Genomic DNA, 10,702 nt, shown 5'->3' with positions numbered 1-10,702 from the left:
CAAAGCAATTATTTCAGTTTTAAACACTGGGATCACATTTTTTGTTAATCCTCACCCGAGGATATTTTTCCACTGATTTTTTTTTTTTTAGATAGAGTGTGAAAAGAAGGGAGGGAAGAAGAGAGAAAGAGAAACATTGATGTGAGAGAGACACATCGGTTGGTTGTCTCCCCCGCCATGGCTAGGAATCGAACCCTGGACCCTTTGGTCCAAGGGCCCATGCTCTAATCACTTAGCCAAACTTGTCAGGGAAGGAGGTCACTTTTTTTTTTGAATCCTCACCCAAGGGCATATTTTTATTGATTTTTGAGAGAGAGAAAGGGGGGAAGGGTAACAATGATGTGAGAGAGAAATGTGGAACGTCTGCCTCCTGCAGGCTCCCCGACTAGAAATCGAACTCACAACCTAGGTATTTGCCCTGACTTGAAATTGAACCCACACCCTTTTGGTGTATAGGATGATGCTTCAACCAACTGAACCACCTGGCCAGGGCTTGGGGTCACATTTTTATGTTACAACGTATTCAAAGAGCTATGTATAAAATATAAGAATTTAGAAGGCCTTTGGTTTTCTCTTAGATTATTCCAAAATGCTCAAGTAGCATTTAATCCGGGGATTTGGGGCTATGGCATAATTAGGATGGAGCCTGGCACTGACAACAATGTTCCAATGCATGTTTTTTCCCCAAGAAGAAAATATAATATAAAGGTTATGCTTAATCACTATTAATTAAATCATAGTTTGGCAATCATTACTCTTTAAGATTTAAGCAATAGTCACCACAGTAAATTAAATTCAACTGGACAGTACTGCTCAGTACAACTATTGATTATTAGGTTAAACCATACAAAATCTCCATCTTTTCACATCAGAACAGTTGGATATTGGCATTTTCATATGATTTCAACCTCCTAGTTGAATTTAGATAAACTCTTTTATATTTCATATAGATTTCATAACTGCATAAGTCATAACTGCAGCTACTCTAAGTTAATTCATAATTAAATAGTTCATTTATCCAGTATGTTATGGATCTTGCCCCTCATGGACACGTTTTCGTGCCAGACTCTTTAACAAGCATGTTTATGTGGTTGCTGGATAGTTCTGCACGACTAGACAATAGTCATTGCACTTTGGTTTTGTCCTGGTGCTGGAGGAAAGCTCCTGGCTTGTTTCTGAGATTTTTCTCAACACTGAAGCAGCCACTCATCAGGGTCAAGTCCCGAAGTCACTTTTCTTGTTGGATAAACAAAACTCCTCAAACAATAGCATAACCCTGAATTTAAGTCCATAAATAACAACCACCGAACACTCACTGGAACCTGAACACTCACACTGAGAACTTGTGTTCTTCACAGTATTGATCACATAAAGCACCATTCACTCTGCACCACAAACGCCAAACGTCCGCCGTGGGAAGGTTCGCTGAGCAACACGGAAAAGAACCAGGGCGGCGGGTTCAATTAGCCGAAAGCTGGCGGAGCTGGGCACAGGGCGGAGGAGCAGGAAGGCCTGAAACCCGATCATAGGGCCCCGATCAGAACAAGTCCACCGGCTCCGTCCTCGGAACTAAGGAAGAGTAGGGCGTGCATTGTGGAGGAGCTTGCATTGTAGCAGAAAACAAAACAAACAAACAACAACAAAAATTGGGTCTTTCCCCCCTGGCACTTGCGCAAAGACACAAAATGTCTTGAAGGGTGCGGGCAGGAGGAACCTCTTCAGGTTAAACCCCAGGGAGAGGTCTGCCTTGGAAACGCTCAAAGGTATGGGCCTGGCGTTTAATGACCGTCAAATCTCCCTTCCATCTGGGACATGCCAAGTGGCCCCCACATCCCTCGTCACTCATGGGTCACAGAGAAAGAACAGTTGTGGTGGAGAGTCTATGCAAGAACACGGGCATTTCCCGTTCCCAGGACAGCCAGCCAGGGCTCTGGGTCGACCAAGCGGCCGATGGAGGGAGAAGGGAGGGGAGAGGAGGTCGAGCCGCAAGCCTTCTCGTAGTTTTCAGGTGAGTTTCAACTTTTCTCTGAAATCCGCAATAAAAAGAAATTTACTTTGGAATTTTACACTGTGAAAAAAAAAAAAAGGCAAAACTTACTAACATCAATCAACTAAAATCGCCAATATAAAAAGACAACCACCTGCGGTTCTGTCCATTTTACTTAACGGCTATATATACGCATTTTCACCGCAATTTTCTTAATGATCGAGAATAGCACACCATTTCCCTTTTTGATTGAAACACCCATATCCAGGCAATATTATCTGTGGCTGATCAATGGTGGCACTCAGGCATTGATTAAATGACAGAATCTAATGTGATTTAACTTGGTAATCAAAGGTTTCTGCACTCGGAATATCAAATGCAATTGAATCGGCTTGTAACATGGGGTAAGAAGAAGGAGGAAGTTGGGGGATAGGTAAAGACAGTTCCCTGTCCACCCACATGCAGCTGGACGGGACAGTTAGATGATGGGGACTGGAGGAGCCCATGCGTTTGGTTGCAACATTGCAACCGCAGAAGCGAAATGGTGATTTGCCACAGGTGCTGTCAGTTTAATCGGGGCACAGGCATCCATCAAGACATTCTCAGAGATAACTGTACAAATGCTGTGTCACTGGTTGTAAAACAAAAGATATTATACATGACTTTTTAATATCTCTAGGTAGGACATAATAAGAAAAATACATTTGCTTTCCAAGAAAACATCAAATAAAGTAAGTGATTCAATATGTACAAAAAAATTTCCTTTAATATTCTTCATAAAACTGGTTCATAAAAAAGCGCACATATGAAAATAATTTTTCACTTAAATAGATTTACTCTTTGATGCTAATAGACTTAGCTGCTCAAATTAATTTTAAATTTTGCAAAAAACAATATAAAACATTGGCTTTGTTATGATCTCTGAAATCATTTTTTAATATTTCTTTGTACCCTTGAGCAATTTAAAATCTATGAAGTAATACATTTTTCCACAGGAAATAATCACTGTGGTGATTCTGAAGCTTTAATTTTTATATTAAACAAAATATTAGGCTTTAGAGTTTATCGAGTCAACAAAATGAAATACACAACTGCCTTGAAATATTATCTGCAAGTAATAAAATGTTTAGAGAGTACATAACTGTTTTTATATTAAAATTATAGACTTTTCATCCATTACAGTCAAGGTGTGAATTGTGTAAATTAATGCAGGTAAATACCTCAGCAAAGTGCTCTCGGGTGAATTGTAATCAAAATTAAGACCTATAATTTAACAAGATAAAGTCACCTCTAACTTACTCTTTCTTAATTTCTAACAAGGGGAATTAAATGTCATTACTAAAATTAGGCATTCTGGAATCATAACATTCTATCAGCAATATTTTTCAGCCCCTATCAGTTTCGTTGGTGTTTTATAGAGTTGTAGAATTAACCATTAAAAGTTCTATTATGTAATTTTAGGATTTCATAAAATTTTCTCCATAAAAGAAAAAAGACTCATAGTTACCCCTCCAATTGTGACTATCTTGAAATAACGATGATATCAAATATCTCATTAGTAAGTTTCTATTTTCAACCTGATATTCTAAAATGGACTTTGATCATTTTCACTTTCAGACTTCCCTTTCTCAATTGAGTTGCAAGGGTACGACTATTACTCTTGATAAACACAATTCAATACAATCCAAACTGAAAACATGAAGGTGATAAAACAACACTTCAGGTATTCATTAAAAATAGTTTAGAAAATGCAAAAGGAACAATGTCAATCCTATCTGCACTTTCAAGGTTCAATGTAAATACATTGGCATAAATAGATGTTATGGTCCATTGTTAATGTTTTGTTTTGTTTTTTTTTCTACAAAATTTCTAAAATAGTTTATCTATAAAAATATAATGATGTTTTCTCTTAGGAGTTTCTGTGATAAAAATGTAGAGCGTTTTAACCTTTTCTAGCAGACGAAGATAATTCATTGCATAGGAAGCCCACACTTCATGATGATTCCTTGGCACATCAACTAACAAAACGTATTACACCTAAAAATGGGTGATCAAAGATATTTGTGACATGAAGAAGTAAACCATGGGATATGTCATGACCCACATTTGGGGAATTTTAGATATTACACATATAAATCTTTACATTTCAAATGAGTTCATTTATCTAAAACATATAATTGTGTTAGCCACCTGAAGAATGACTGTGATACTGGGCATATGTAGAACTATATTTATGATCTACATTTTACTTGATTTTAACATAATTGAAAGTAAGCAGAATTGGAAATGATCACAGACAATCCCCACACCTCATCTGAATAGATAGTTTCAACTTTTTAAAACACTCTGCTTGATCCAATAGGAAGAGAACTGGATTGGGAGCCAAAAGACGGGGCTGAACTTGGGCAAATCCTTTGACCTTCCAAACATTGGGTTCTCATTGTGCTTATCAATAAGTAGAACACTAGGCTGGATGTTGTGTAAGGGCCCCTTTAGCCCTGACGGTGCATGATCCTTTAGTCTTTCCTTACAAGCTGTAATCTTCAAATTTCATATCCATTTATCTTATCTGACAGGATTTCTGATAGTCAAGTGGCTGAAAGGGACAAAGGAAGAGAGAAAGAAAGAAAACAAAACCTAGAAAAGTGGTAGTTGAATAAATAATCTTTGATAAAGCAAACACTTATAGTAGACTTCCATGTTTAATAGAGACTTAGAATATGTAATTATTTTTTTAAATGTGCTACATTTTTAAAGAGTAATTATTCACAAGTAAAATGCCCTTGGATGAATTTGGAGACCTTCACCCTTAGACTACTGTCATGGGCAGTAGGATGCTTAGACTATGCTGGGGTTCTCAATGAAAATAAAAGCACATTCAGAAAGAGAATACTTGATGAAGAAAGGAGAAGAAATTAAAAATTAAAGCATAAAATTGGTCAAGCCATAAAAATATAATTAAAAACTCCTCTGAGGCATTCTATCATGATTAACATAAAAAGTTGTAACATTTTCAATTACAAGGAAAGACAATTTATTATAAAATGAAATGTAGGCCTTTCCAAGTATTTATTCCATACAGGTCCTTTCAGAGATCAAGAAAAGGTTTAGTTTAGACCATATTACCATGAAAGAATATTTTGGAATATATTGATGTTATATTCAAAATGTCAAATATGCCCTGGCCAATTTGGCTCAGATGCTAGAGCATCTACCTACAGACCAAAGGGTCTTGGGTTCAATTCTCATCAAGGGCATGACCTGGGTTGCAGGTTCAATTCCTGGCCCCCGCCGGGGTCATGCAGGAGGCAGCTGATTGATGTGTCTCTCTCACATTGATATTTCTCTCTCTCCCTCTCTTCCACTCTATTTTAAAAAATCAATGGAAAAATATCCTTGGGTGAGGATTAACCAAAAAAGAAAAAGTCAAATATAATTGATATCTATTACAATTAATGTGTTAGGTCTACCCAGCAAAGGAAATACAATAACTATTCACTATAAACAATTATTAGGGGAGAGAGGATAGGCAATTTCTTCTGGGATTACCTTGTATTTCAAACAAAGTGGATTGTTTTACTTGCACTGTCTAACAAACTGACTATAAATATCTGATATTTCATACTTTTTAAACACAAAGACAGCAATTTTGAAAAATCCTCAGCCCTTAAGAATTGATTTAGCCCTCATCTTTATGAACTAAAAACTCACAGTATGTTTTACATACAGTACGTCCTCAAAAAAAGGGAATGAAACTCCTAAAACCTCATCTCGTTGTGTTAGTCCCTACCAAAAATGATCCCCAGTTTCATCATTGTACCTTAGCAGCAGATCTCACAGTGAATTTTCTGGATTGTTAATAGGTATTACATGAATATGGCCCAAATGGGTTAAACAGTGTTCACCTGTTCCTACATGGTAGGAATTATCTGAAATATTAATACGCTAACATACATTATGAGTTCCAAGGGGAATATGTGGAATGTTGCAAACCCAAATAGATTTGTTCTGTATCTCTCAGAATATCTTTTTTTTTTTTTTAATCCTTATCCGAGGACATTTTTGCATTTATCTTCAGATAAAGCTGGAGAGAGAGAGAGAGAGAGAAACATCGATGTGAGAGAGAAACATCGATGTGAGAGAGACACATTTGACTGGTTGCCACCCATATGACCCCAACAGGGGACAGAGACGAACTGCAACCTAGGTACACGCCCTTAGTGGGAACTGAACCTGGGCCTCTCTGGTCCGTGGGTCAATGCTCTAACCGCTGAGCCAAACCGTCCAGGGCACTCTTTCAGAATATCTTATTGGACTACCACTTTGCCAAAATCATTTTGGAAGTGTGGTTCTGAACTGATCCCCTTGGTCAATCATCCAAATTCCCCTTCATTCTAGCCCCAGTCCTTTTAGCTGTCCCCAGCACGAGTCATCAAATATAATAAACACTGTCTAGCATCTCCTTTGTTGATCAAACACACCATCCTTCTTAACCTGGACCACTTTCCTTGAAGGTGGCATAATATGGCAAACACATTTGAAGTACTCTCCTTGTTTGCGTTTCTGTGTATTTAAGTTGTTCACTGGTAAGCCAAGACATTGCCCTGCCTAGTGTATAGAAGGCATCAGAGCTGTGTTAGTAGGAATAAAAGAAAGCAAGGAAGGGAGGGAAGGAGAAAAGACAGGGTCAAATTCAGCTATTGACCATAATCAAATTCTTGAGTTGAGCGCAGTCATGAAGGTCAGAACTGTTAGAAGAAATAATTGTTTAAACTCCCAGTTGCTCTCATTTAGCATGCTGAGAGCCAAGCCTAGTTACTAGATCTTAGAATTCACTGTATGCCAGAAGTAGAGAACGCAGGATATGATGTAAAGGACACAGTACACCATTGCAGAAGGACTGTAAGAAGAGAAAGTTGGGGAGGTGTGGGAAGCAGAGAAAGGTACTGACTTTTCCTCTCTCAAAATCCCAACAGGCAGATGTCTGAGACGGGTTGAGTAATGCTGGGAAGGGGCTGTTTGGGTTTTGGGGAAGAGACTCTTCCAAAGAGTGCCTGGGACAAGCTAGGAGGTCCAAATGGCTAGATGCAGCAAGGAAACCTGAGGTCCCTACCACACCTGAACTTTGGGAGATATCCCAAAGTTCCACTGTGCCGTCAGGACAGCAGAGAAAGCAGGTGATGGAGCAGTCTGTGAACCCTCCAGCACCAACTGTCCCTGCACCCTGGCAACAGGGTGATCAGACCAGCTGGGGACCAACTGTGAGTTAGCTAGACCCCAGGAGGACATGCCAAGCCCGCAGAGGCAAAGAACAGTCCACAGCAGCGCTTGTATACAAACCTCAACACAGCTCTGTGGGCCCCAGCCAGTGTACACATGTGAACAGCACAACACTGGCGGTAATGCCCCAAGCCCCCTCAATGCACCCAGCCATGCTGTGATTGGCGGTTGGGGGAGCAAGAACAGAGATTATCTGAGCCAGACCTACAGGGGGTTGAACTTGACCTACTTACTAGCTACTGTTTAAATTAGAAGGGATGGAGATATGTTCATTGGTAAGCCCAAATTTCCCCCTGCCTGGTATGATCAGAATTCCGAGATCAGATAAGTCCTAGAAAACTACATTTTCTCTGCACAGCTAACTGTTCAAATTTTCAATGCTCCCCATTCTTCTAAGAAACTTGTCTTCTATGCCAGGCATGCTGCATGTAACACCTCACGTTGTTATCTGTCTTTTTTGGGTGCTGGTGTGTTTTGTATCTCCTCACCCCCAATAATGTACCTTCTTAAGGACAAAGATACATGATATTTCTCATTCTCAGCGCGGGCTTAACACAAATCACTAAAGCAAAGAGATAAATTACAACGCCTTTTTGACTTCTGTCTAATTCTGTAATACATTTGTTCATATTTGGATTATAAAATAAATACTATATAAGAAAATTTACCTAGTATAGTTAAACATTTCATATTGGAGAAGTATGATGTCTTTTAGCTAATAGTGCCACAAAAGAATTTTCAAACAATATAGAAATGAATGTTGTGCAGTTGACACTCATATAATCATATAGTGACTTTTACCCAGCAGTGGAAATACAGGATGATCATTGTTATTGATAGCTGAACTGGCAGTTTTTTGAATTGGCATTTTTTAGTAAGAAAAACAATGCCATTCTAGATATGTCACTATCTAAAAACTCCAGTAGTTCTGGTTTCAAAGCGGAAAATGTTCATAATAGAAGTAGCATATACAAATCACGAAAGCTAAGTTAAAAACAGACTTCATCTCAAACAGGGTATTTTTAAGTTCTCTTTATAGTGAAAATAAAACTCAGCTACTTCTTCAGATTTGACTTTGCGGAGTGGCTTACCTGAATAAAGCGAAAAGAATTTAAAAATAACAAAGGAAGATCTCATTCCAAAATGGGGTTATAGGTTGGAACCAAAGTGTCTTTTTTGCTCCCTGTTGCCTGAGTTAAGGGATAGAGTTAAACATACTGCATTTGTTCACTCTAGTTTTTCTCCCATCATAGGACTGGTGTAAATAAGTAGCCCCTGGCCTTTTCAAGCCTATACTTCTATATTTCATTTATGGCATTCCATAAGGTCAAAAGGCAAAGAATAAAAAACTCCCAGCACAGGCTAAGTTTCTATTTAAAATGTGGTTCCCTGTTCAGCCTATTGTTCAGGGAGCTATTCGCTGGGTCCCTGATAGGCTTCAAAGTCAGAGGAATAGTCTATGCAAGTTTGAAATATAACCTTCTTCACCCTTTCCCTCTCTCTGTCTCCTGTTTTCTGATCTTTTTTAAATCCAGGATCTTTAATAGAAAAATTCTGTTGCAGGACTGAAAACAGTATGGGGTCAAAATCCCATCCAGGTTATTTAAAGCAACATGTACAGTCTTCTAAATGTTTCAAGAGCAATTTCATTGACCTCCAGGTATTCTACTTCAAATATGTTCTATTAAACACACACAAACACAAGTAAGGTCGGATTATCAAAGGCAAAAACCCAGATAAACCTAAGTGTTTAAATAAAAGGCTCTTCAAGCAGCAAACTACATATATCTCAGATGAATCATGTAAGGGCAACAGTTTTTGAATGTTGATTGTGAAGAATTAGACAACAGAATACAGCTGAACCAAATCCAATGTCTTTAAAGAGCAAGCATTTCTAACAAAATCAATAACCTGGGCCAATAGCCAATAAGATAATCAAGTACACATTAGACACAGGGAGACTTAATTTCCTATATTCTGCTCAAAAGACAATGTGGTCTAGTTTTCTGTATCAGCTCAAAGCTTCCGGAAGTCAACTATCATAAAAAAAATACAATGAAACGATCTGAAGTTGCATACATTCTACTATAAACTTTGGTTTACAAATCAAAGGACTCTTGTTTTTTTCCTGCTATTCATGTCTCTTCTGGATTACCACTCATTCATTCTTTTAAGAGAAATCTTGGCATCAACAGCACACCTAGAAAAACAACCTTACGCAAGGAATCCATGATAGCACATGCCTGTGTCACCATAGCTAGAAAAGGTAAGACTGTATCCGTTTCAGTAACTTTATAAAAATGCTTTTGTAAAGTAGGACTTGACCACATAGACCGTCTAATACTATGCAGATGAAGTCACTGTGATCCTACAGGAGGCCAGAAGATTAACGAGGTTCTTGGTAACAGTAACACAACACAAATAAGAAAAACTTCAGTCAAATGCCTCCAAGTGGAGTTTCATGCTGTATCAGAACCCGAACGCAGGCCGTTAAAGTGACATTCCACCAAAGGCAGAAGAAGTAAACAAAGAGAAGGAAAGGAAAATCCACATAAAAAGAATGTATAAAAAGGCAAGTTTTCATCAACACTTAATCAACTCTTGGGCCCCTTTCCAGACTGGAGAACAAAGTGTGTTAGGATATAACGCCAAAGAAAGATCTCAAGGAAAAAAATGTTAATCTAAAAAAGATTTAGCGCACGCCCGCATTCTCAAGAGGAGGCGCGTCCGGAGCCCGCGGGGCCTCTGGGCGGTTCACGCGCAGCTCCGGGGCCACGCGGGGCCGCAGCGAAGTGAGCACTTACCGGACCCACGGACACGCCCTGGAGCGAGAGCAGGAAACTCCACTTACCTGGGGAAAGAAGAAAGGAAGACCCAGATTAAGACCTAAAAACAATTCCAGCAGTCCTGTGATTATTTTAGCCCCTCCACGGCCAGTATTTTCTAAATGACCATCATTTACTTCTTTTTAGAAGAAAACCAAGTTTTAATTGATCGGTGGCGTGGAGAAAGTTGTGCAGGGAATAACAGCACCGTGTGTGGGAAATCTCCTGTCAGCTCATTTCACCCCAAATCATGGTAACATATTACCGTAGGCACGCAAAAGGGGGTGGTGGTGGTAATAGGAACCCCAAAGGAATAAAAACACACTTTTTTGGTTGCTGTTGCTGAGAAGGGCAAAACATAAATATAATTTATAGTCAGAGACTAAGCACCCAGAGTGCATTGCGGTGAATTTGCATGAGGGTAGCGAAGGGAGGCTACGCCCCAACCCAGAGCTCTGCCATCCCCAGCTTTGAACTGAGGCTTGGCCAGCTGGTTTGCAGAGTCATGTTAAAAGCTTTCTAGGAAGAAGGAATAACTATGGCTGCTAGTTCTCAGAATAGTGATCATGAAACATAGGTATTTATGATTTTAGGTTAATTCTGATCAAAA

Source organism: Molossus molossus, unplaced genomic scaffold (genome assembly GCF_014108415.1).
Source record: "Molossus molossus isolate mMolMol1 unplaced genomic scaffold, mMolMol1.p scaffold_m16_p_8, whole genome shotgun sequence".
Taxonomy (NCBI): domain Eukaryota; kingdom Metazoa; phylum Chordata; class Mammalia; order Chiroptera; family Molossidae; genus Molossus; species Molossus molossus.
The sequence above is the reverse complement of the archived record's forward strand: the minus strand, read 5'-3'. Positions refer to the sequence as shown.